Below are 27,742 nucleotides of genomic sequence, written 5' to 3' on the forward strand. Positions count from 1 at the left end.
TGTGTACATATACCGTGTGTGTGTGTGTGTGTGTGTGTGTGTGTGTGTGTGAAGGGAGAAAGAGAGCAGACAACAGAAATGATCTTATAATAACATGATCATATTATTTATGCTTTTAAAATTAGTAAAAGCATTAGGTCTAGGTTTATCTGAACAGAAGAAAGGAATCACATAATATTAATGAACTTGAAATATTATAACTCCTGAATGACAAGAAATATTCATTTCTAAAATATCATTCCAAGGTTAAAAAAAAAAAAAAAAGGTGATGAAAACCAATGGAAGGGTCGGGTGCATGGTTGGATTTGACCAGTTGCCATGTGATGAAAAATGACAGTGCTCTCAGGCTTCTTCCTGTTGCTTCTATGATTTTTAATTTGTTTGGGTCTATAGCATCTGCATTCTGATTTGCATCTGTTTATTTCTCCAGAGGGTAAGTCCTCACTCGATATTTAATTGGATTCAATGTTTACTGCTAGTCTATGTTTCTGGATAAGAGAGTCCATGTGATTAAGTAAATAAGAGGGTTTTAGTAAGTGATAAAGAAGGTCTGTGTTAGTTGGTTATATATGTAAGTTTTTTGAGCAAGTAATCTTAAAGAAATTAAACAACTGGTTAAACAAGAACTGTTGTTTTAGAGAATTATGCTATGTTATTTCTTTAAAAGCTAAATTTGGTTAATATAAAAACATCAATGTAATTGTGGTGCTATTAATGTGTTCATATCTTCCAGGTATACAAGTCTGTAAGGTAGAAGCTTTAAAAGAGCATTATATCAAGCTGGTGTTCTAAAGTTGTACGGTAATTTTAGGCTTAAAAGAAAAACATGTTGGATATTTATTTATATCATTTGTGTTCTATAACTAGACTTGTTATCAATAAGATATGTAAAGTTCTATGTTACGTTTTACACTAAGATACAATTTAAATGTATTTTTAAGTTAATGAGAGCCTAATCTGTGTAAAAGTTTTATTGCAAAACACAAAAGTACTTTGCTACTTTTCTACAAAATGTTAAAATCTTTCAGTCTTTCTTTAATTCATATTTTAGATGTGATATTATATTGTGTTAGTTAATATTTTTGTAAACTTGAGCAACAATTTATGTAGGCTTTATAAAATTATGTCTAAAAAACAAAGATCAGCTTCAGAACTATAGTACTTAAGGTTTATGAAGAACCCCGCCTTACCTGAGATAAGGCTCTGTGTCCTATCTCACAACATGTAAAAATGACTATGAAAGAAGTAGGCCAGATTTAGTACATTTAAAGTTGTGTCCAAAAGTTGGTTTTTGTCAAGATTACTAGAATCTCAAACAGGGGATTATAATGTATAACTCTGCCAAAATTCAAGGTAGCTATTACATGAACTAATTATGTTTTTACTCTTGTTAATTTTATTTTGTAGTTTTCTTATAAATTGTCTAAAGATTGCCTGTTAATGTTTTGCAGAGGTACTGATTTAAGAACACACAACCTGGGTTGGTTTAATTTTTTTTTTTTTTTTTTAAAGAGAGAGAGAGAGAGAGAATTTTAGTTTTCAGCAGACACAACATCTTTGTTTGTATGTAGTGCTGAGGATCGAACCTGGGCCGCAGGCATGCCAGGAGAGCGAGCTACCGCTTGAGCCACATCCCCAGCCCACTTGGGTTGATTTAAGATAACTCATTATCACCTACAGGATAGAGAGATAGGCATTAAAGCCCAGTACTCTTAATATAAAGCTGTTGAAATTTATTTGCTGGATGTTTAAGATTTAAGTTTTAAAATTAAAGTTAAGTTAAAAGGGCCAAGAAAACCAATATTTGGCTCTTGCCCTCTGAGTCAGTCTGAATCCAGGGAACAGGGGACTTCTCTAAAGAGCTTTGCAACTCTGGGCCACATAACCTCCTGATCAGGGAGATTAATGAGACCACTGGAGAACAGAAAGCCAATCAGTGCATTTGCTATGAAGAGGAGGGTCATCAGAGAAGGGAGACATCCCTGATGCTTCCAAGGGAAGCCACATGGTCAAGCAAGGCCTGGACCCATCCTAGCGCAAATGGCACTAGCGGAACTGAGAAGCTGCTGTAAAGTTCCCCCAAGACTCCCAGAGAAACTCAGCTGACTGTTAACCATAGATAGAAACAAAAGTCAGTTTGACTTGCTTCATCTTAAACACTTAGCAAAGACAGTTAAAACCAAAACACAGCTATTCCTGGGCATTTTAAATAATAATAATAGTTAAATGTAACTTCCAAGAATAAGTAAACTGGAGGCTACAAAAGAGATTCTTAGGCAAGAATGCCTGATAACTATTAAAAAGGAACTGTCAGAGTAGTTTTTAGTTTAAGGCCTACAGCTATTTCTAACCTACACAGGTAGGCTTGGTGTTTGCTAGTATGATTATCCAGCCCTGAGTAACAAAATTAAAGGTTTCTCTATTAGACACAGAGGTCATACTAGAAAAAGGATTTTTCAAGATCAGATGACATTAAATTATTAAACTGTATCTTAAGGGGAAGGACATCTGTAACCCTAAAAGTTAAATGTTGTGTTTACATCCCTGACAATTCTGGCAATGTGACAAATATCCTTAAAGATATACATGCTCAGATAGAAGCCATGTCCTCACCAACTTTGTCATGGGAACAAGATCTTAGCTCCTGGGTCTCTGTTACTTCCTGGTGGAAAACATTGTTAGTCTCTGTCTTTGACATCATACTCATTGGCATATTCCTGTGCTGTGGTATTTATTGCTCCATCAATCTGGTTCCAGTACTAATGAATTCTTGTTTCTCTTATAGGCCACCCATCCACTCAAATGGCCCTCCAGCCTATTACTTCTCAATCAGACTTCTATCATGGACCACTCCATAGACCCTATTTTTAAAGGGGGACTCCAAACTGCTTGCCCAACATCATTCCCTTTCAGCCTGAAGAAGCCAGAACGATCTTCGCCTCCTTTCCTTACAGCAGTAAGGAGTTCCCAAAATTAGAGGGGGGAATGAAGCCAGATTTAAAGTTAGGTAATCAGTGTAGTTAGGTAAATCGGGTCTAATATCCAGTGAAATCTAAATGGAGGCCATGTTGAGAATGAATTGAGCAACTCTCCTGGAATGTTAATGAAGTCCAGGAAAAAGCCCAAGGCCAAGGTCCATCCCAAAGAAGTGTTAATGAACAGCCCCAGCAGATTTAAAGATAGCCCATCTCAAAGAAATGTTAATGAACAGCAAACTTGAAGATGCTGACTCGGAAGTGCCCAGATTACTTCTTTGGCCCACCTGTGTCCCAACCCTTTGGGCCTTCCCACCTACATTCCATCACCGAAAACTGTAAAATGGAGAGACAACTGCACTTCCATGGATTCTATCTCTTGGGTCCCCTTCTTCCTCTGAGAGAAGTCTTTTCTGCTGTCCTTTAATAAACTTCTAATTTTCCACTCTGGAAAAAAAAAAAAAAAGAAAAGCAAACCAATGGAAGGGTCGGGTGCATGGTTGGATTTGACCAGTTGCCATGTGATGAAAAATGACAGTGCTCTCAGGCTTCTTCCTGTTGCTTCTATGATTTTTAATTTGTTTGGGTCTATAGCATCTGCATTCTGATTTGCATCTGTTTATTTCTCCAGAGGGTAAGTCCTCACTCGATATTTAATTGGATTCAATGTTTACTGCTAGTCCTTTTATCAAGGCTTTCACTTACTAATTCTCTAATTTGGTCAATTTCTTGACTAGCTGTATTTAATAGTCAAGTAGTTTTTTTCTTGTCTTTTCTGCCTCATTGGGAAGGGCCATGGATGCTTCTTTCCTCCAGTTCTGTCACAGTTGAGCACGTCTGCCTGTTCCCTCTCTGTTTGGAAGGACTGCTTGCCCAGTGTAACCTGCTGGAGCTCTCTGATTCCTGTCAGGACCTTGGAGGCACCCCTCCATCACCTTCTGGCACTGAATGCTGTTAGTCAGGAGGATAAAGCCGGGTTTATGGTTTCCTTTCATTGGGTCCTGGGTTTTCATGAATGCTTGAAGAATTCCCTCTCTCTTGTGTGTTTTTGTTGTTTTTTTTTGTACTTGGGATTGAACCCAGGGGCACTTTACTATTGATCCACATTCCCAGCCATATATATAAAATATATATTAAAAAAATATATAATATATATATAAAATATATATTAAATAATATATATTTATATAAATATATATTAAATAATATATATTTATATATAAATAATGTATATATTTAATATATTTATTTTTCAGTTTTCAGTGGACACAACATCTTTATTTTATTTTATGTGGTGCTGAGGATCGAACCCAGCACCCCGCGCCTGCCAGGCGAGCGCGTTACTTTTTGAGCCACATCCCCAGCCCTTATTTATACTTTTTTGAGACAGGGTCTCACTAAGTTGCTGCAGCTGGCCTTGAACTTGCAATTCTGCCTCAGCCTTTCAAGTCACTGGACTTGGCAGGCATGCACCACCACACCCAGCCTTGTTCTTTGGTGCTTTACTACTGAGCTATATGTCCTTTTTACTTTTTAAAATTTTGAGATAGGGTCTCACTAAGTTGCCCAGTCTAGCCTCCAACTTGCAATCCTCCTACTTTGGCCTCTAGAGTAACTGGAATCATCAAAACTGGTGAAGATTTCTTAGAAGTCCTGTTGATGGTTTTCATATCAAATTTCCTTAGTTTAGAGTGGGTTTTTTAAAAATATTTATTTTTTAGTTATAGATGAGCACAATATTTTATTTTTATGTGGTGCTACGGATCGAACCCAGTACCTCAGGCTTACTAGGCAAGTGCTCTACCTCTGAGCACAACCCCAGCCCTAGGGTGGATGTTTTAAATCTGTAGATTCAAGTGTTCTTTGAGACTGGAGGAATTTTTTTTTTTTTTTAAATTATGTTCTCAAATATTTTTTCTCTTTTCTTTTGGGTGTAAAGAGGAATTTCCTCTTTCAGAAAAAGATGTCAATTTATCCTTTATTTTGATTTCTTTCTTTGTGTTTGCTTTAGTCCATGTATTTCCCTTTGATTAAACTCAAGTATTTCCAGATATGTTTCACTTTTATTTTTTATTTTTATTTTTTTTAAAGATAGAGTGAGAGAGAGAGAGAGAGAGAGAGAGAGAGAGAGAGAGAATTTTTAATATTTATTTTTTAGTTTTCGGCGGACACAACATCTTTGTTTTGTATGTGGTGCTGAGGATCGAACCCGGGCCGCACGCATGCCAGGAGAGCGCGCTACCGCTTGAGCCACATCCCCAGCCCATGTTTCACTTTTAAGGCTGGTCTTTTTGTGCCTTACCTTTTTTCTTATTCATAGGTGATGATGTTTTGGTTTTCTCCCCTTGCTCACTCCTTATACTGGTTTTTGAACCTAGGGGATCTCTAACACTGAACTACTTCCACAGTCTATTTCAGTTTTTATTTTGAGACCCGGTCTTGCTAAATTGCCCAGGCTGCCCTCAAACTGGTGATCCTCCTGCCTCCTCAGCCTCCTTAGTTGTGGATTACTGGTGGGCATCCCACCACACTCGGCAATGTTTTGGTTCTTGATTGTTTCTTTAGATTCCCGATTTCTCCTTTTATTGCATTCTTTTGTTGATTTTTTTCTAGTTTACTATGTGTTTGCCCCTGAGGGTCACCAAAGAAGCAGAGAGATTTTCTCACCCCTGACACCAATAGTACAGAACAGACACAGAAGAACTCAAATAACCATCAAAGCCCTGTGTAAGTTCAAGATGGGTGATGAGACATCAGGTGCTGTATGTTGAGAAGGTGGAGTTGGGACAAGTTGGTGGCTGGGGTGTTCAAAGACCTGAGATAGAGGGCTGAGCAGCATTTCAGTGATGCTCTGGTCTGTGGAAGACTGGCAGAAGAAGGCAGGTGGTGGAAGGTGGGCATCACAGTGTAGGTGGGAGCCACACTAGGCAGGGTTCATTGGGCACAGGGTTTGGATCCTCAGGCTTCACATTACCTGGGTTCCAGTTTTCATTCTATTATTTGCTAGCTATGTGACTTTAAGCCAGTACTTGATCTCTCTGAACCTCAATTTCTTCTCCTCTAACATGGGAATAAGACATTTCCCATTGTTAATGAAGATTAAATGAGATAATACATCTAAAAAGTAAGGCAATTAGTACATTGTAATAAGTGCTTAGTAAGTGGTGGTTTGTGGAAGCCTTGAGTCCCTAAATATATTGTGAGGTCCTTGGGGGAAGGGATTATATCATTTATTCCTCATTGTATGCCTCATATGTAGTAAAATGATCAATAAATATATGGATAATTTTACTGTATCAATTACTATAGTTCATCGAAAGTAGCAGAAACTAATTCAAACTGGCTTAAACTAGAATGGGTGGCCTATAGCCTGTAGGTCAAATCCAATCTACCACCTGGATTTGTATAAGCCATGAACTAAGAATGGTTTTTATATTTTAAAATGTGCTATAGAAAGCCAAAAGAATATTCTGAGAAACTAGAAAATGATGTAAAATTTAAAATTCAGTGTCTATAAATAAAGTTTTATTAGAACACACCAGATCATTCATTTATATATGATGTATGGCAGGGGTTGGCAAACTCTTTTTGGGAAGGGCTAGATAATAAATATTTCAGGCGTGGTGGACTATATGTCCACTGTGACAACTACTGAGCTCTACAGTTGTGGGCACTAACTGTAGGAGAGAATATCTGAGGACAAGAAATGGTGAAAAGTGGAAGGACTTGTAGACAGGGAGCCAGCTGTCCTGGGTCTTTGGATTGATTTTCACCCATCAGTGTTAGGATTTTGTTCAATTGCTTCAATTCTGAGTCTGATGGTCTGGGAAACAAAAGAGTTGGACCAGATTTTGAGTCTCTCTTTTCGTATCCCAATTTAAAACTGAAAGTGTATAGAGCAGTTAGAATACTTCAATTGTAGGCAAGAGAAATCAACTCTAGTTGTGGCAAGAACTCTAGTTCATTTAAGCAATAAAGAAATGCAGGCAGGGGCTGGGGATATGGCTCAAGTGGTAGCATGCTCGCCTGGCATGCCTGCGGCCCGGGTTCAATCCTCAGCACCACATACAAACAAAGATGTTGTGTCCGCCGAAAACTAAAAAATAAATATTAAAAAAGAAAAAGAAATGCAGGCAGGATTCAGAAATAATGGGAAAGCAGGAAATATAGGCTTTAGAGAGGACAGGTACCAGTGTAGATCCTTGGGTGCAAGCACCAAGAATCAATGGGTAATCTCTTCAGGATACTGCAGTTTTGGTTGACCTCTGACCATTCTCAAGAACATTCAAGATTGAAATTCTGATGCTGTGTTTCTCGACTAGTGTAAAAGAATTGGCTGTGATTATATCCAACAGAGAGCCATAGTTTGCCAAAGCCAGATGAGAAGCCATGACTAGGAAAAAGGGAATGGAGGTCGAGCAGGCAAAAATGACAGAGGTTATGACAGTGGAGGGTGTGGTTATATGCTAGACCCTGTAGCATGGGGAGCCAATGTTTTTTTTTTTTTTTTCTTTTTACATATACATATATATTTAGTTGTAGATGGACACAATATCTTTATTTTTATTTATTTTTATGTGGTGCTGAGGATCGAACCCAGGGTCTCATGCATGCAAGGCAAACACTCTACCACTGAGCTATAACCCCAGCTCACCCAATGTTGGTTCTTGAGTCATTAACTCATTCTTTTAGCAAATAGTTGCTGAACTGTGCATTGCATTTTGGAGGACACTGAAGAAGTATAATAATGACCTTTAAGAGTGGTGGGAAAGGGTGCTTGGAATTTACCCAAGAGGACCTGGAATGGGATTGTATTTGCTTTTAATTTGAGTCATTAAACTATATCTGGGCATATGCAACTGTAGCTCATTTAGGAAAGATATTAAGTAATTCTCTAATTATATGTATTACACTGTGGACAGAGGATCCTGAGAAAAGTGACTTCTCTCACATGTCAAGAGGCAGAACTAAAGCAGGATTTGACTTTCTGACTTGAGAAGCTGTTCTGAACTAGCCGCCTAGCATATTTTAGGAGCTGCTCTGACAGGGCCTTGGCACCTGGCTCCCCCTAACCATGAACTTGTCAAGGGCAGGGACTCTATGTTTCTCCCAGGGACTTGCATGGCACTGGATGCTCAGAAGACAGATATGCAGCGAGAAGTCCCCATTTACAGCTTCTATGGAGGAAGCTGAGCCTATCTCTGCTTTAGATGAAGACTTTAGCTGAGGAGTGTGGAAAACATCCCAACTCTTGTCAGCAAAGCCTGGTCTAGGGGCATAGAGAGAACTTATTTCAGAGAAGAAGAATTCAGAGACTTTTTGTAATAAGGGGTTGACCTGTAAGCTTCCTGGTGTTCAGGTTGGACAATTTATCCATCTCAATGTGCACGTTATTACTCTGGCAAATAATGAAACATTATGTTCTCACAAAGCAAACCAGTGAGTGTAATTGTCTCCATTCATTTCTCCCCTTGTCTATGGGAGAAAGCAAGGCCGTGCCTTCACATTTGCTCAGAAGGAAATGTTTATAGAAATTTGTCTTCAATCAAGTACTTGTGCATGTGTGCGCACTTTGTTTAGGAAAACTCGCCAGCTCGCTTGACTTACCTTTGAAGGCTCCTGCAGGGGCCCAGCTGTCTGGGACCCCTCAGAAGCCTGGGCTCAGCAGCCCCGACCCACCTGGGCCAGAGCCCAGCAAGACTGGCCCCACAGCTGGATCCTGGGACAATGGACCTCACAGGCCAAGAAATCATTTATTAAATTAAAGTGCTAAGCCTTATTTTCTTCACCTTTACCTGAAAAGAGGGGGTTCTTATTTCTAACTTCTCTGTTTTCCTGAGGCACTTGGTCTGCCCCACCAGGCCTAGGTTTGTGGGAGGGACATGCTGGGAAATCAGACTATGGCTTGTCCTATCTTAAGGTTGACTCCTTTGGAGATTATTTTGGGTTGATTCATCACTATTTTTCTTAACTCTGTGGCAGAAATATGGTGTTGATTTGTTTGAAGAAAGTTTTTTTTGTTTGTTTGTTTTTTGTTTTTTGTTATATCTCACAGGGGACCCAGCCCTCTATATCTCTCTCCCAAGTTCTTCCTTGGCTCGTTATCATATCCACATAACTACTGTTCCACTCTTGTGTTCCCACCCCCTTCACCCTTACCATGTCATGTTGATCCCCTCACCTTGCTTGTGCCAGTCAATCTGAAGTATTAGTGAAAAGGCCCAGTCTAGACTGACTTCCTCCATGCCAATTCCTATTGCAACCCCAGTGGGCAGTGAAGATCTTACATTCACATAGAAGAACTTTCTCGTGGGTCACCCCTTGGCTACACTTCCCTTGAAATCCAGGAGATTCTCCACCTCTGATTTCAGCTGGACCTCATTTTTCTCTGAGTAGCCACAGAAATTTAGAATTGCACCAATTCAGAGCATCGGTGAGGGGTATAACCAGAAATGTTCAGACAGAAAGTTGGTGGCAGTGTTGATAGTCACCAGCATCCCCTATGGGACTTGATTGAAAACAAATTTCTCATCCTAAGAGGCCACCCTTTGGCTTATTCTGTGGGTTTTATCTGAGATATTGCAAGATCACTACTTTTGTCCCTTCCCCTCCATACACACACCTAGTACTGGGGATTGAGCCCAACTACTTTAACACTGAGCTGCATTCCCAGTTCTTTTTATTTTATTTTTTATCTTGAGATAGGGTCTTGCTAATTTGCCCAGGCTGGCCTCTAACTTGTGATCCTCCTGCCTCAGCCTCCCAAATCACTGGAATTATAGACATGTACCACCATACCTGTTTTCTTCTATTGTGTGAGTGTGAAATATTATCAGAAAAAAATATATTTATCTACTTTTGCCTATCTCCAGAAAATATTAATAAATTAGATTATGAATGTATCTTAAGTTTTATAAAGCTCTATTCTGTAGCTGGGATTACAGACATGGACAACTATGTCCAGCAAGATTGCTATTTTTTTTCTTTTTAGTTCCTATTTTTTTTTCACTTTCTCTCCTTTTTGTCTTAAAAAAGTTCTTAACAATTTTATGTCAAACTCTTATTTAGAGAGTGATTCAAATACCAGGCACATACAAAGAATATGTAAAGTTTCCAAGAAGCTTTGGATAAAGAGCAGAAGTTCAGACGGGACCCACCCAAGGCTGCGGGTGCAATCTGCAGCCAGACCCAGGGCTCGTCAGCTCCCGGTGCTTTGGCAGGGAAAAGGGTTTGAGCCACTGGCCTGTGGGTTCCCCAGGGTAAAGGAAGCCTGCTGGAGTTCAAGGGAAAATGAAGAGCAGTGGAAAGAACACATGTGCAGCTGATGGCAGCACTTTCTCTGAAGCTGAACCCTCTGACACTCCATCGCTTGGTAATTAACATTCTGTGCAATGGGAGCTTTCTGTGAGAGCTCTTTCCTGGAGGAAGGTTGTGGGGGAGGCTTGGAGAAAAGGGGCAATTTTCAGCAGGGATGAACCTACAGAAGAGAGAGCTTCAGAAAGCAGGGCACTGGAGGACTATTCTTTGTGCAGTGTTTTGTTGATCAAATAAAATGCTTTGCCAGAGCCTGATTCCAATTTATCTTTGTTACATCAGAGGACAGTCAGCTCCTATGTTGTGAGAAAAAGGGGAAAAGCACCCAAAAACTTGCTCCAAAGCTTATAAATGACTAGGATCCTTTAATTCTTTTGGTTGCACCTAAGTTGGTGGACACCAAATATCCCTTGAAACTCTTCAGTGTCCAGAGCCCTGCTTGCAGCTGGGGCAGTGAGATGATTAAAACTTACCCAGGGGCTGCAGACAATTAAAATAATGATGTGCAGCTTCACAAACTGGCATGACTAACTTGGGTGATACCAAAGAGAGAAGGAGGGTTTTTTAACTTCTCTAGTAAATCATCTTTAATGAGGACACTCTTTGCATTTCCTGCCATTCTTTCTAGTTCTGAAATAAAGCTTCCAAGATCTGTTGATGTAATCCCTACAGGAACACAGTCCCCAGGCAGGATGGCCTTCTGTCCAAAAGTCACGTTCCCATCTTGTCCCCCTTGTTTCTCTTGAACTGAAAAGGTCAGCTTGAAAGAGGGATTGCACGTAACCTTTGCAATTTCCATTTGATCCTTTAAGAAAAGAGAGAAAGATTAAGTTTGAATTGTGAGAAATTTCAATGCTTGCTTCACAGTTCTTTCCTTGTGATCAGGGGTGGTATGTTTTCCGACCTCTTGGGGAGTCTGATTGCTTAACTAAGGCTCATTCCGTGCTTGCATCAAATCTGCGTTGAGGGCTGGGATGGAAACACAGCTGTTTGATGGACCACCTGTTTGCAAAACAGTGAAACCTAAAGGAGAGTTTAAAAAGATTTTTGGGGGGGGTGGTGGGGGGTTGGGGAGAGAATGTAGCTGGCTCTGGCAAGGTAACATCTTAAGGAGGTAAACTAACTGAATTAGAAAAAGTAGATTTGATTTTCTTGAAAATATCCTTTGTTGAAACAATTAGGGGGGAAATGCTTGGCATGGTGCATTTTAATGAAACGAAGACTGTATGGGGATAGGGAGGCAATTCCCTGAATCTAGCATGTTTGTAGTAGCTAATGTTTGATGTTATGGCTCATGACTATACAATATATACATACTCTACATGTTACAGATAAAAGCCTTCTATTGCCTAATGTAGCCCAGGGATCAGCAAATAAATGAACAAACGTTTACAATGTTGTTTTTAAACTACTAACTTGTCCTTAAAAACTGCTACCACTACCTTGACTACCAACAAAATCTCCAACTCTACCAATAATTAGTTCTAAAAGCAAATCTTCATCTTATCATTTAAACATGTCATTCAACATGCTTATTGTTCCTAATTACTAAAGATTAGCCAAACTGTTAGGCTAGAAAGTGACATATCAAGATTGATATACTTTACAAAAACATGGCTCATTTTCAAGTGTGTATGCACATGTATGTAGAATCTTGTTCTTTTACCTCTAAAACAACCCTGTAAGTTCAGCACAGAGCCTGTATCCAGCAGATGCACCTAACTGGATTTAATGTATTAAACATCTACCAGGAGTGGGAATCAAGATTATTCTTGAAAAATACTTTCCATGGCCTACTTTAGACAGTCTGAGGACACCCTTCACTAAATCCAACATAGCTATGTTTTTCTCCAACAAAGAATCAGATTATGAATTTGTTTTGTTTGTTTATGGTTGAGAACCAGATAAATCAGCTGACTCTTATTTAGAGACCTGAATATATCCTGAATACTTATCTTTCAAAATTCAAATTCCAGCTTCACATTCAGCCCTATCTTTTAGATATACAAGGAAAATGAAACCAAATCAGCTGAGTCAATGGCAGGTTTATGTCCCTCATTTTTTTTTCTTTTTTCGAGATGGGGTCTTGCTGTGTTGCCCAGGTGGGTCTCAAACTCCTGGGTTCAAGTGATCCTCCTGCCTCAGCTTCCAAAGTAGCTGGGACTACATGTGTGTGCTACAGTGCTAGCTCTTGTCTCTCTTTCTGCTGACTCTAAGGCTGCAGTATTTTGAGTGGGTGGGTGATTGACATGCTTTTTTTTTATTTTTGGGTTGTGCTGGGGCTTGAACCCAGGGCCTTGGGCATGCAAGCACTCTACCAACTGAGCTATATCACCAACCCAACATGGCTATTCTTTTTTTTTTTAATATTTATTTTTTAGTTTTCCGCAGGCACAACATCTTTGTTTGTATGTGGTGCTGAGGATCAAACCCGGGCCGCACGCATGCCAGATGAGCGCGCTACCGCTTGAGCCACATCCCCAGCCCCCCAACATGGCTATTCTTAAAAGTGTTTTCTTTTTTATGCAAGAGGGAAGGGCCAAATGTACATGGCTGAATTTGTATCATATGGCACGTTATGATGCAACAGCAAATATTTATTGATTTAATAAATGTTTAAGGTGAAGTTATTTAGTTCGCTTGCTCTATTGACTCTTGTGTGACTATAAGCTAGAAAAAAAATGGTTTAATTTTTTTCAAGTAATAGCAAAACACGTTGAAGGGACTAAAAGAAATTACCAATCATTTTAAAAAGAAAAAAAAAGGACAAAAACTCTGACTACTTAGATGAAAGTCTGGTCATAAATATTCTAAATTTTTTAGAGGTATAATATATAGCAATGCTGGCAATTTTAATACCATCACTAATCATTTGGAATACTCTGACATCCTTTCACTGCAATATTTGTATATTTAGTGGAAACTTTTTAAAAAGTCGTCACTAGCCAACAAAAGTCATTTCATGGCTATGATGTAATGGTAAGGTAATATTTCAGGGCTGTCAAGATCAAAGACTTGAAATATGACTTAGAAAAAAAAAAAAAAAGAAAGAAAGAAAGTAAAATTCAGGAGAGACCCCACCACACAGCCTTTTAAATGACCTTAACCAATAACATTTTGTCTTCCGTTTTCCTTATGTTTTTGGAAACAGAATCATACAAAAGATACATTCTCCAGAGGCATATGAATTAAAATTAAGGAATAAAAATAAATAATCCTAGATGAAGTTTCTCCTTTGGATTTAAACAATGGGAAATAGATGTACTAAAAATAAAAATAGGACAACTGTATTCAAATTATGAGTTGGGGGAGTTGGAGGTGTAGCTCAGTGGCAGAGCACTTGCCTAGTATATGCAAGGTCCTGAGTTCAATCTTCAGCATAGACAGATATATAGACACACAGAATTAAAAAGAAAAAAAATTGTAAATTGGGTCCAGTATGAAAATCTGAAAATGGATGTCAGGAAAACCAGTTTGTGGTTATTGTGTTGCCTGAAGGAAATCTTTGTTTATGCATAGAGGGCATTGTCTAGTTTATCCTTCTGGGCCTGTGTGTGTGTGTGTGTGTGTGTGTGTGTGTTTCTTTTCTTTTCTTTCTTTTTTTTGAATACTGGAGATTGAACCCAAGGGTGCTTTACCATTGAGCTACCTTGCAGTCTTTTTATTTTGAGACAGGTTCTCACTAAGTTACTGAGGGCGTTGCTAAATTGCTGAGACTGGCCTTGAACTTGCAATCCTCCTGCCTCAGCCTCCTGAGTCACTAGGATCACAGGTGTGCACTACTGCACCCAGCCTTCCTGGATTTTAAAATGAGTTATCTTTAAAAATTAAAATTTATTGCTAGGGTTAGTGGTGTGAGCCTATAGTCCTACCTACTCAGGAGACTTAGGCAGGAGGATTGCTTTAATCTAGGGGTTTGAGGTCAGTCTGAGCAACATAAACTCTGTCTTTAAAATTGTTATAAAAACAAACAAAAATAAAACTTTCTGCACAATAAAAGATAAACTGACATATAAGTTTTTTCTATATTTTTGACCACTATAAGCTCAGCTATGAACTGTTGATCTGATCTGAATGGAATGAGCCCTGAGTGGGTTTAGGATATTATTTATTTTCTGCTTGTGTAAGGTGATGAAAAAGGAGACAACAAGTTGTAATTTTGTCTTGTAGCTACCAACTTCCCAAAGCTAAAACAAACAAACAATGCTTGTTCACATATAAAGAATTTTTAGAGATTATGACAATTTTCTATCATTAACTGCCAACCCTTTAAAAGAAAAAATAAGAAAAAAGAAGCATTTGTGGTGCTTATTCCCTATGGTAATTAAGAGCAAGACTGAAACCCAGCACCTTGAACTTCTGACAAATTTGGCAGAGAACACTTTATTTTTATTATTATTATTTTTTTATTTTAAGAAGACTGATCCCCAGAGTTGGAGGTGGAGAAATCAATTAAAGATCACATATAAGCCAAAAAAAAAAAAAAAAAAGTAGCAGCCAGGCGTAGGGGTTCATTGCTGTAATCCCAGCAGCTCTACAGGAGGATCACATGTTGGAGGTCAGCTCAGCAACTTAATGAGACTCAAAATAAATTAAAATTTTTTTAAAGGGGCATGAGATGCAGCTTAGTGGAAAAGTGCCCTTGGGTTCAATCCCCAATACCAAAACCAAAAAACATACAAACGAACCAAAAACCCAACTCAGTTGGATTTGCCTTTAGAAAGATAGAATCTTTGCTTTTGCAACCGAAGAATGCCCCCCCACCCCATGAAAAATTCAAATTGGTACCATGTGAAATCTCCACACATGATACTTAGATAGGCTTCTTCCTAGGACAGATGCTCCCTTCAAAGTCTTGTTCATCTCCCTTGTCACTGAAAGGCTCTCCTCTCTCACAAAGCACAAGGATGTTAATAAGACCAGCCATTGCCATGGTACTACAAACCCACAACAGTGGTGCTACCACTTATGAGACTCTATTGCCACCTCAGGCACCCCAATTGGCAATTTCACACGTTGATTTTTTAATCTTCACAACACTCCTTAACTGAAGGTTTATCACCAGCATTTTATTTTATTTTTTATTTATTTTTATTTTATTTTATTTTTTTTTATCACATCAGTTACACATCCATTGATTTACATATTGCCATACTAGTGTCTGTTGTATTCTTTTTTTTTTAAAATTTTTTATTGTTGGCTGTTCAAAACATTACATAGTTCTTGATATATCATATTTCACACTTTGATTCAAGTGGGTTATGAGCTTCCATTTTTACCCCATATACAGATTGCAGAATCACATCAGTTACACATCCATTGATTTACATATTGCCATACTAGTGTCTGTTGTGTTCTGCTGCCTTTCCTATCCTCTACTATCCCCCCTCCCCTCCCCTCCCCTCTTCTCTCTCTGCCCCCTCTACTGACATTCATTTGTCCCCCTTGTATTATTTTTCCCTTTCCCCTCACTTCCTCTTGTATGTACTTTTGTATAACTCTGAGGGTCTCCTTCCATTTCCATGCAATTTCCCTTCTCTCTCCCTTTCCCTCCCACCTCTCATCCCTGTTTAATGTTAATCTTCTTCTCATGCTCTTCGACCCTACTCTGTTCTTAGTTACTCTCCTTATATCAAAGAAAACATTTGGCATTTGTTTTTTAGGGATTGGCTAGCTTCACTTAGCATAATCTGCTCTAATGCCATCCATTTCCCTGTAAATTCTATGATTTTGTCATTTTTTAATGCAGAGTAATACTCCATTGTGTATAAATGCCACATTTTTTTTATCCATTCATCTATTGAAGGGCATCTAGGTTGGTTCCACAGTCTTGCTATTGTGAATTGTGCTGCTATGAACATCGATGTAGCAGTGTCCCTGTAGCATGCTCTTTTTAGGTCTTTAGGGAATAGACCGAGAAGGGAAATAGCTGGGTCAAATGGTGGCTCCATTCCCAGCTTTCCAAGAAATCTCCATACTGTTTTCCAAATTGGCTGCACCAATTTGCAGTCCCACCAGCAATGTACAAGTGTACCCTTTTCCCCACATCCTCGCCAGCACTTGTTGTTGTTTGACTTCATAATGGCTGCCAATCTAACTGGAGTGAGATGGTATCTTAGGGTGGTTTTGATTTGCATTTCTCTGACAGCTAGAGATGGTGAGCATTTTTTCATGTACTTGTTGATTGATTGTATGTCCTCCTCTGAGAAGTGTCTGTTCAGGTCCTTGGCCCATTTGTTGATTGGGTTGTTTGTTCTCTTATTGTCTAATTTTTTGAGTTCTTTGTATACTCTGGATATTAGGGCTCTATCTGAAGTGTGAGGAGTAAAGATTTGTTCCCAGGATGTAGGCTCTCTATTTACCTCTCTTATTGTTTCTTTTGCTGAGAAAAAACTTTTTAGTTTGAGTAAGTCCCATTTGTTGATTCTAGTTATTAACTTTTGTGCTATGGGTGTCCTATTGAGGAATTTGGAACCCGACCCCACAGTATGTAGATCGTAGCCAACTTTTTCTTCTATCAGACGGCGTGTCTCTGATTTGATATCAAGCTCCTTGATCCATTTTGAATTAACTTTTGTGCATGGCGAGAGAAAGGGATTCAGTTTCATTTTGTTGCATATGGATTTCCAGTTTTCCCAGCACCATTTGTTGAAGATGCTATCCTTCCTCCATTGCATGCTTTTAGCCCCTTTATCAAATATAAGGTAGTTGTAGTTTTGTGGATTGGTTTCTGTGTCCTCTATTCTGTACCATTGGTCCACCCGCCTGTTTTGGTACCAGTACCATGCTGTTTTTGTTACTATTGCTCTGTAGTATAGTTTGAAGTCTGGTATTGCTATACTGCCTGATTCACACTTCCTGCTTAGCATTGTTTTTGCTATTCTGGGTCGTTTATTTTTCCATATGAATTTCATGATTGCTTTCTCTATTTCTACAAGAAATGCCGTTGGGATTTTGATTGGCATTGCAGTAAACCTATAGAGAACTTTTGGTAATATCGCCATTTTGATGATGTTAGTTCTGCCTATCCATGAACAGGGTATATTTTTCCATCTTCTAAGATCTTCTTCTATTTCTCTCTTTAGGGTTCTGTAGTTTTCATTGTATAAGTCTTTCACCTCTTTTGTTAGGTTGATTCCCAAGTATTTTATTGTTTTTGAAGATATTGTGAATGGAGTGGTTGTCCTCATTTCCATTTCAGAGGATTTGTCGCTGATATACAGGAATGCCTTTGATTTATGCATGTTGATTTTATATCCTGCCACTTTGCTGAATTCATTTATTAGCTCTAATAGTTTCTTTGTAGACCCTTTTGGGTCTGCTAGGTATAGAATCATGTCATCTGCAAATAGTGATAATTTAAGTTCTTCTTTTCCTATTTTGATGCCTTTAATTTCTTTTGTCTGTCTAATTGCTCTGGCCAGTGTTTCGAGAACTATGTTGAACAGAAGTGGTGAGAGAGGGCATCCCTGTCTTGTTCCAGATTTTAGAGGGAATGCCTTCAATTTTTCTCCATTCAGAATGATGCTAGCCTGAGGCTTAGCATAGATTGCTTTTACAATATTGAGGTATGTTCCTGTTATCCCTAGTTTTTCTAGAGTTTTGAACATAAAGGGATGCTGTACTTTGTCGAATGCTTTTTCCGCATCTATCGAGATGATCATATGGTTCTTATTTTTAAGTCTATTGATGTGGTGAATAACATTTATTGATTTCCGTATATTGAACCAGCCTTGCATCCCAGGGATGAATCCTACTTGATCATGGTGCACAATTTTTTGGATATGTTTTTGTATCCGATTCGCCAGAATTTTATTGAGGATTTTTGCATCTAGGTTCATTAGAGATATTGGTCTGTAGTTTTCTTTCTTTGAAGTGTCTTTGTCTGGTTTAGGTATCAGGGTGATGTTGGCCTCGTAGAATGAATTTGGAAGTTCTCCCTCTTTTTCTATTTCCTGAAGTAGCTTGAAAAGTATTGGTATTAGTTCCTCTTTAAAGGTTTTGTAAAACTCTGCTGTATACCCATCCGGTCCTGGGCTTTTCTTAGTTGGTAGTCTTTTGATGGTTTCTTCTATTTCCTCAATTGATATTGGTCTGTTTAGGTTGTCTATATCCTCCTGACTCAATCTTCACCAGCATTTTATAAATAAGGAATGGAGCTGAGATGTCAAACAGCTTAATATTTCAGAACAAGTAGTAAAGCCACAATTTGAACAGGTATCTGACAGTGCCAACATTTTTGCAGTCTCCTTTACGAATATTTGGTCAACAATTATGATTACTTCTTTAGGAAAGCCTCATAAAGGAGAAGAAGGCATATGGGAATTTTTCAAGAAGATTGGAGAATTTTATGACTAGCACTGTCTTGGATACTCCTTCCCTGAGTGCTGAAGGTCAGCCTAATTTTTTTTTTCCCCAGTGTTTAGTACATAGGAAATCAGTGAATGGGAAATGAATGAAGATAATAGATGCTCAATAAATTTAGTGAATTGAATGTTAAACCACCGCTACACCAGCAGCCAGGGACCCACAAGGTTTATATAGGAAGGCTTTAAGGAATGACAATCTGGTTGAAAGGGGGCCTAGGTAGACTGTCCTGGAGCACATCAAAGGATGAGTGGCTTTGGTAACAGTGTTCACAGCAAGTGGTAATGATGGTAATTCAGGGTACACTGAAGTCCTGGAAAGATGGAGGACCTGCTTGAGAGCAGTGATGGGTCAGCCGGTCTCATGGACATCACAGGGAGGCTGTGATGGACAGGAGGGGTTGGCTGGGTGCCTTTCCCCACCATGGTCAGCACTCTGCTGCCAGCAGCACTGCAGCTGGGCTGCTCAGGGTGTTCTCTGCAATGCGATGACAGCGTGATGGAAGAGTCATGGCCTGCAACCCTCCTGCAGCCCTGCCAAGTGCGGGAAAGCACATGTCCACATTGGCTCAGCTGCTCTCCTGAGAACGCATGGGGCTTGGTGGGGCCCACAAAGCGGGGTGGGCGGGGCATCTTCCCTAATGTAACATCTTAGCACATCCATCAAAAGCAAAATAAAAGCAAATTTCCCCCATGCACAAAGCCATGTCGATGACATAACTCTCTTCAGAACAGGGCCATGGCAGGGTCCAGCTGGCTTTGCTGGCCCCATGTCCATGATATAGCCAAGAGGGATGCAGAGGATGTGGGAGATAAAGTTTCTCTGTCATGGAAGAGATTTCGAAACTGGCTTCAAAGGCTAGAGAAGGGTGTTATTGTTGAGGTTTGAGTCTCCTAGGAAGATATCCTTACAGCTGAACACTTATTAAATCAAACCCTCAGAATCGGAAATTCTAGACTCCCTGGTGGGGAGCACCTGGAGGCCCAGGTTTCACTGATCTGTCTCCGGGCGGTAGCGTTTTTGATATGGTTCTCTTGGGTTAGCCCTGGATTAAGCTAGGGCTTCTCCCATTCTCTGAAGTTTTCATCTCTGCAATTGGACCTCCCCAGCCGGTCTCCAAGCATTTGAAATCCAGAGGCCATTTTCCTTCTCACTTGCCATCTGTCTGAGGGACAGTAGGTGAGAGTGTCTGAGCAGGAGTGGGTTGCACCAGCATTAGTTCCCTCGCAGACTCCTGTATTCTACTCAGAGCCTAAGATCCTTTCAATTTGAAGCAGAAAATCAACAAAGACCTGCCGAATACATAAAATGATGGACCAAAAGGGTTCTGTTGTTGGCTGATGTGAAAACGGAAATCCTCACAGGCTACTTCCTCTTTTGCCATGTTGCCTTCATTTCTATTTGCAAGGAAAGGTGAGGAGACTGGTGAGACCCATCCATGAAGGTAGAGTGATAGAGGTAATCTTTCCCAGGGAAAAAGACCATCACAGTCTTTTGCCCTTTTGCCCTGGGCAGCCTGGTTATCATATTTCGAGGGAGAAAAGGAGATATTTCCCAGAGCAGCACAGAGAAGAGAATTAAATAAAACCTAGGCTTCTGGGTGCTTTTGACTGGATCTTTTGGACTTTTGACCCTTCAAATACTACCCAAACTATTTTTTTTTTATTTATTCACTGATGAAGTATATCAAAGTGGGACAAACATAAAATAAAATTAAGCTCATAAATTTAACAATCATACTTGCTTGCTTTTAGAAGTCTCTAAGAATTTATGTCCAAGTTTCTATTTTATCTGTAACTATAACTTTGTTTTCACTAGAAGGGGAAGTTCCTCCAGCAGAGGGTAATTTAATTTTGTCAGTAACCAGACACATTCTGTTTAGATTTGGAATCCTTTTAAAATGGGAGCTTTCTATCAATCACCGGCCTTAAGCATGTTTGGATTATGGCCTCTGCTAGAAAGGGGGCCTCTGCCTATTGACATGGTGACCAGAAAGGGACAGATGCCTTATCTGCAGCAGCTTCCTAGAGAGAAATATTATCAATATCCATGGGTTAATGAGCAGGAAATGGCCTGGCCACAGCTCTCCCCTGCCCCCATGGGACCCAAAGCTGCCTTCTCTGTTGAATAGCCCTTGTTGGACCCTGCTGAAGGGAGAGGACTCCAGCAAGAGTGAAAACATCACTTTCTACTCCATCACTAGAAGCCAAACACAGAAACCATATTCAAAGAGTTCTTTGTCTACAAGATAACATTGAAGCGGAAACTTGTTTAGCCAGATTCTCTTGTTACAATTTACTGCTTCATCAGGTGGGGGCAGGGACAGACACAAGCCATCCTTTCAATAATAGGATGATTCTCACAGGAAGCTTGGCATCTCCAAATAGGGATATATATATATATATATATATATATATATATATATATATTTAAATCCCTCTACCTGTACCACAGCCCCCAGTGTGGAGAAATGTACCTCCAGCTACTCAAGGGTGCTCATGTGGGAGGAAGGATTTATGCATAACAACGGACAAAAGCCAGTGACTTTCAATTTGGAGAGGAGAAAGTACCAAGGGCAGTCATATTTAGAACACCTTTCTTTACAGGGATTAAAGGTGGGAACAGAGACAGGAAGGAGAGAGAGAGAATGGACAGACATGTGCATTCTTGGGAGAACAATTGCCTTTGTTCCCAGCGGACTGAGGGAGCTGCTTGGGAAATGCTGGAACTGGGCTCAGGGCAGGTTACAGCCTGTGTGTACATGTGAGGTCTCCTGGTGACCCAGGGCTCAGATACTATAGAGCAGGGCTGAGAGGGTAGTTTGGTCCATAATCTGCTGCCTGCACCCAGAGTTCCCACTGCCTGGGCTTCTGTATTCCTCCTCCAGGAAATCCCTGCCTCCCTGTGGAGAGCCAGGTTGGCTATTAGGAATGGACTGATATTCTGAATGCCCAGTTTGGGACTGGGGGTGGGGCACTGTGGTGGCTCTGGACCAGGTTGGGTCTGTGATTACCTGGGGAGTTAAAAAAAAAAATTCCTGGATCCCCCAAGATCTTTCAAATCCAAACCTCCATGGGAATCAATATTGAAAATCTGTTTTCCAAAGCTCCTCAGGTATTTCTCATATCACTATTAGGGAAGATGGTGACTTGTAAGGTACCTTCTGTCATGAATACTGTCATTGTTTTGTTTTAAACCTGTGAATACATGTGATCTAGTTGGGAATTCCAAATCCACAAATTGGCCGACCTTCTATGGGCCCTGAGTGATCCTCAGGGCAGGCTTCACTGGCAACACTCTTCCTAAGATGGGTTCAGGGAGAACAATCCTCCTGGAATCTTTTGGACTTTTGCTCTCTCAGGACAAGGACTCATAGCATCATTGGCAGATTATGTTTTCAAGACCTGATGGCTCAGAAAAGACAAGCACGGCTGATTGCAGGCCCAGGGCAGCCACTGGGAGTTGGGAGAGAAAGGAACAGGAAGCCACTGATGTGCTGAAGCCCAGAGTGTTTTGTACAGCACAGTTCCTCTGCCTCATCTCCCTCCCCATATCGTCTCTTCTTTGTATTCTGACTTTTCCCTGCATCCTTCCTTTTTCTTAGGGTTTATTTGTTTCCTTTCCTATGGCCCACTTCTTTTCCTCACTCCATAGACAACTATTCTTATGTCTTTAAAGGGGATCTTTTGGCATGTACATGTTCTTGAGAAATATATATTTTTGTCTTGAATATCAATTTGTTCAACAAAATGTTTGTGGAGTTACCTGTTTTGTGCCAGGTATTTGCAAATGCATTAGTGAACGAAAGTGACAAGGACCATTGCTCTCATGGAGTGTGTATCCTAACGAGATGAAAAGCAATAGTCTATAAGTATAAAAATAAGAAGATGATCAATATGTTAGAAGGTGGTAAGTGGGAAAAATCATCCAGAAAAGGAGAATTAGGAGTGCTGACCTGGGGTTGGGGAGGCTGGATAAATCACCAAGTTAAATGGCCTGTTTACTACATTGACTTATTTATTCTCCTAGTGATGGACTTGGATGCCTCCCAATTTTCCTACAAATCAGCATTATTATGGGTTAGGAAACTGTATCTTAGATTTACACCCAGGAGTGGAGTTGCTGGGGTCTAAGTCCTACCTATACTTAATTTCATCAACTGTGCCAAATTGCTCCCTAGAATTGCTACGGCAGCCCACAGTCCTATCAGCATCCGCAAGTGTCCCTAGATCCCCATAGTCCTGCTGCATTTGGCATACACAGGTCCTAGGGTCTTCTCTTGATGACCATTCTATTTCTTTTTCACTCCCAGCGGGTCTTGTGGGCATTGCTGGGCTGTTGATTTTCTACCTCAAGTTTCATTCCATTTGATGCCATATCCTCAGGTCAGAATTCCCGCCTTTCAGTTGTCAAGAGTGTCCTGAAGTTGTCCCTCCTTCCTTGCTGTAATGGTTTTGCTTCTGCACCATTTGCAGAAGTCTGATCTATGTGGGGCCTGTCTCATCAAACCTCACCTTTCCTGTCTGGCTTCAGGATCTTTCACCAACTTGGCCTGCATGTCCATACCCCGTGGGTTGTTGCACACACTTGTTCCTCAGTCAGAACTGCCCCCTTTGTCCCTTTGCTTTAGATCTCAGCATAAATCCCCACGCTCCCCCTGACCCCCACCACTTATGGGTGCCCTGTTCCTGAGCAGTGCTCACTCCTGCAATTTTTCAGTCTCCTTGCTGTGGACACCACTGGGGGACAAATTCCTTGAGGGAGGGACAGTATCTTGTCCATTGTCATAGCCCCAGGACGTCTGCTGGGTGGGACACACAGGTGTTCAATCACTATTCTTTGATCAAGTGAAGCAAGGAATGAGTGAGTGAAGGTCTTCCATCTCTCCCACATAAGTCATTGCCAGCACTAGGTTTCTGTGCCCCCTTGAAATGCATCCCTCTTTGTCTTGGTCCTTTCAGGCTGCTTTAACCAAATGCTGTAGACTTAGAAATGATGGAAATTTAATTCTCCTGATTCTGAAGTTTAAAAACCTCCAAGTTCAAAGCAGATTCAGTTTCTGGTGAGGGCCTACTTTTTGGCTCACCTTTTTGCTATGTTCTCACCTGGTGAAGGGTTTGAGGGTCTCCCTTGGGTCTCTTTTATAAGGGTGATAATCCTTTTTCTGGAGGTACCATTTTATGACCTAATCACCTTCCAAAGTTCCCACCTCTTAATACTATTACATTGGGGCTGAGGACTTCAATATATGAGTTTGGGGTAGGGGCACAAACATTTAGGACTCTACCCATTTATCCACTTTCCTTTTTTTTTTTTTTTTTTTTTGATTTTTCAGTCCCTTTAATTACGCCCTCTGAGGAGTGGGTAGAATGGCAGGTAGCAGGTAGGGAAGGTGGTGCATCTTGAGCCCCACTCAGCAACTGGTCAGTCATCATCAGGCAGCTGGATTTTGCTGGGGTCAAAGCAGTTGGATTCCATGACGGGGAGGCCATTGGCCTCTTGGTATTTCACAAGCCTCTCAGCTTCCCGGCGGGCCCACTCCCGCATCCTGTAGTCAGGCAGATAAGCCACAAAGGTGGTGCCTAAGACCAGGACAATTGAGACACCAAAGAAGAAGATAACCCGCATGTTCCAGAGGTCCACAACAGGGTCCTTGTCGTAACCATGAGAGTCTGGGTTCTTCTCATAGAGGTTCTCGTCCTCGGGTTCTGGGTCCTCCTGCCAGCGCATGGTCGGTTCCGGCGGCCGCTTTCCCGCCACAGCAGACGGAGCGACCACAGCCCTTGAGGAGCTGGATTCCCAGCGAACGCGGGCAGCGGGGAGCCCTCATATCGCTGCTGCCGCCAAAAGGCGGCGAGCGCACAAACCTAACAGCTCGGTCGCCATGACAGGTTGTGCTACAGGGAAATGGAACTGTGCGCAGCTGCAGTTGACTCAACCGCGATCATTGTCGCTCCGCCCCCACCTCACTAAATAGATCCCGGGTTCAAGTTTGTGTTCGTATGAGGCGGGGCGTCCAGGAGTCCTCCTTTCCCTCCCTTGTCATGGCCTCATGGGACCAACCATGCTCTTATCCTCTTGGTCAGGCTGAGAAATTTCATCTTGATAGGAAGAAAGCGGTGACATCTGGCAGGCCCGTGGGGGAAAGAGGTGGAGCTCCACTTTCCTTTTTATTCAAAATTTGATTCCCAATCCCACAGCTCCATAATCTTACCCACACCTCCAGCCTGATCACCATTTCTCCATTTTTTAGAATCCTGTAGTCTTTGTTTGAAATACACTGGAGTCAGTTTTTTTATTGGGTTTAGGGTTTGCAGATGTCACAGGACCATATTATAGGGAAAACAGTCTTCTGCTTTTTCCTGACCTGGGCCAAATCCTCTCCTCAAGCAGCATGCTAGAAGTTCTCCCTGAAGTTCATTCTCCTGTATTATACCAGTGCTCCTTGACTTCCAATGGGGTTGCATTCCAATAAATTCATTGTAAATTGAGAACATTATATAGAAGATGCATTTATTTATTTAATGATTGAATAAAAATTTTATTTGTTCTTTTTAGTTATACGTGACAGTAGAACATATTTTGACATATCATATATACATGGATATAACTTTCCATTTTTTTGTGGTCATATGTGATGCAGAGTTACATTGGTAGAAGAGGCATTGAATACACCTATCCTTCCAAATATTTTAGACAAGCTGTACCGTACTATCGAGTGTTGGTTGTTAATCCTCACAATGGCATAGTGATGGGCAGCTGTGGCTTGCTACTATTGTCAATCATAAAGAGATAGTACGCACATATGGCTAGCCTGGGAAAAGGTTAAAATTCAAAATTCAAAGTTGGTTTCTACTGAATGCGTATCATTTTTGCACCATTGTATAGTTAAAAAAAATCATAGATGAAACCATCCTAAGTCAGGGACAGTCTATATGACAACACTTGTAATAATTATTGATAATTACATTTGTTGCTTAAGGTTCTCAAATATCCATTCATTTATTTACACCAATTCTGATTACAGTACCCAGGCTTTCTTGAAAACAAAACAAAACAAAACAAAACAAAAAAACCACCCCTCCTTCACTTTCAGCCCTGGTTTGGAGGTGAGCAGGAGAGAGCTTGGGACCTAATCCGCAGCCAATCAGTTCACCCATTTCCCAGGCCGTAGTACTTGGTTGGCACTGGACGTATGACCCGTCAGAGCAAGTGAGACACAGTAAAGGTTTTGCTGGGATGGAGAGAGGGGAAAGGGAGAGACAGGGAGAGGAAAAGGGAGAGGAGGAGAGGGAGAGAGGGAAGCTCTTTCCTACTGGACTTAACCTGAAGGATGTTACGTCTAGATGTTTTAGCAGCCACTTTCACACCATGAGAGGAATGCCCATCTGAGGAGGAAGCCAATCCCACAGAAGCTGACTCAAGAGGCAGAGAGGAAGAAACTGGTCTCAAGCTGCATCTGAAGTCAGCCCCATTCCTGGAATTTTTTAGCACACGAGCCAAAGCTATTTTCAGACCATGGTAATTTGTTATTTGGTACTTATATTTGATGTTTAATACTGAATAACGACCAGAATATTGTGGTAGTAGAAGCACTGGACCAGAAATAAAGGTTTTGGGCAAACTTATCTGTTAGTCAGTCATTATGCCTCTCTGGATGCCAAGCTCCTGAGAAATGAGGGCGCTCAGGGTTGACATTACAACAGAAGTCACCATCCCAAGGTCCCAGCTGCTTTCCAATCTAACTGTTGTTAAAAAATCTTAAATCTGGACCAGATAATTTCAACATTTTTTTTAAAATTTTTAGTTGTAGATGGACATAATGATTTTGTTTTATTTATTTTTTTTAATGTGATGCTGAGGATCACACATGCTAGGCCAGCGCTCTACCACTAAACCACAACCCCAGCCCTCAACATTCTTGAACATGTCATTTTATGATTCTAGGCAGGAACTATATGATCTCTTTCATTAATCCCTTATTATTCTGATCTAAGCACACCTCATATAAGGTGCAAGATGAAGCACATTGTGTTAAAACCAACACACAGAATATTTCTGTTCCTCATAAATCATTTTTATCCTACTAAGTTTTCTTTAAATTCATCTTGCCTTGATCATGTCTGATTTAGAAAAAAGAAAAAAGGGCGGTCTAGACCACTGCCTGGAGTGTGACCTCAGGCGTGTAATTTGTCTGTCTTTACTCTGTGGGGTGGAGATGACAAAGAGGATAATTCTTGGTGACATCAGTAATCGAGTTGTGAAGCTTCCCCCCCCCCCCCCCCCCCGTTTGGTTTTGTTTTTGCTTGTTTTGTCTAGATTCTGAAACTTTACAGGTTTCTTCTTCATGTGTTTAAACTTTCAAAGGATTTTTTATTAAAACAAATGTTTCCCCATTTTTTTTTGCTACAAAAATCACAGTCTTTGCTCTACAATTCCCATTAATATTTTTCATCATTTATATTCAAGTTCAACAATGTATTTCTCTAGATAAATTAGATGTTTCTAGGCCTACTTGTCTCAAGGTAGCATTCACAGTTTAGTGAATCAGTAGTGGAATTTCTAATGAATGCATTCACATGGCCCTAACCTCCTGGGCCTGGCCTCTGAGAAATGTTGTCAAGGACGGTTTGATTTAAGTGAATAACTAAACTCAGCTTATTGTCACAATCTATCTAACAGCCCATGACCAAAGAAATTAGTAAAATTAAGAAAACTGAATATATAAAGAGCCCCCACAGAAATTTCTCTCAGATCAAAGAAGTCTAGTTGATCTGAGAGATTTTAAAAAGCCGTTCTGAGTCTGGGGATGTGTCTCAGTGGTAGAGTGCTGGCCTAGCATGTGTGAGGCCCTGGGTTCCATCCTAGGTACAGAATGGGGATGGGGATGGGGATGGAGATGGGGGTCATTTTGATTCATTCATTCCTATCTATTGGCAAATCCTCGTGGATCTACCTTAAGAGGATGTACAGTGTATAACTATAGTTTATTCTTCACAGTGTGGCCTTATGTCAAATCCCCGTTCAAAACCCTCTCCTCTCTTCCCCCTGTATTTGGTATTAAGCACGAAAGTCCTCTCTGGCCT

At 40.5% G+C, this 27,742-nt stretch overlaps 1 long non-coding RNA gene and 1 pseudogene across 1 annotated transcript; one reads left to right on the forward strand and one right to left on the reverse strand.

Moving 5' to 3' along the window:
- Positions 1–61: 61 nt before the first annotated feature.
- LOC139707639 (uncharacterized) lies at positions 62–26,182 on the forward strand. Its single transcript, XR_011709079.1, has 3 exons — positions 62–801; positions 2,786–2,956; positions 26,003–26,182. It is a non-coding gene; the product is annotated as an uncharacterized lncRNA (long non-coding RNA).
- Positions 23,974–24,730, reverse strand: LOC114097830 (NADH dehydrogenase [ubiquinone] 1 beta subcomplex subunit 11, mitochondrial pseudogene; annotated as a pseudogene).
- Positions 26,183–27,742: the final 1,560 nt, after the last annotated feature.

This window comes from Marmota flaviventris, chromosome 11, assembly GCF_047511675.1.
Source record: "Marmota flaviventris isolate mMarFla1 chromosome 11, mMarFla1.hap1, whole genome shotgun sequence".
Lineage (NCBI taxonomy): Eukaryota > Metazoa > Chordata > Mammalia > Rodentia > Sciuridae > Marmota > Marmota flaviventris.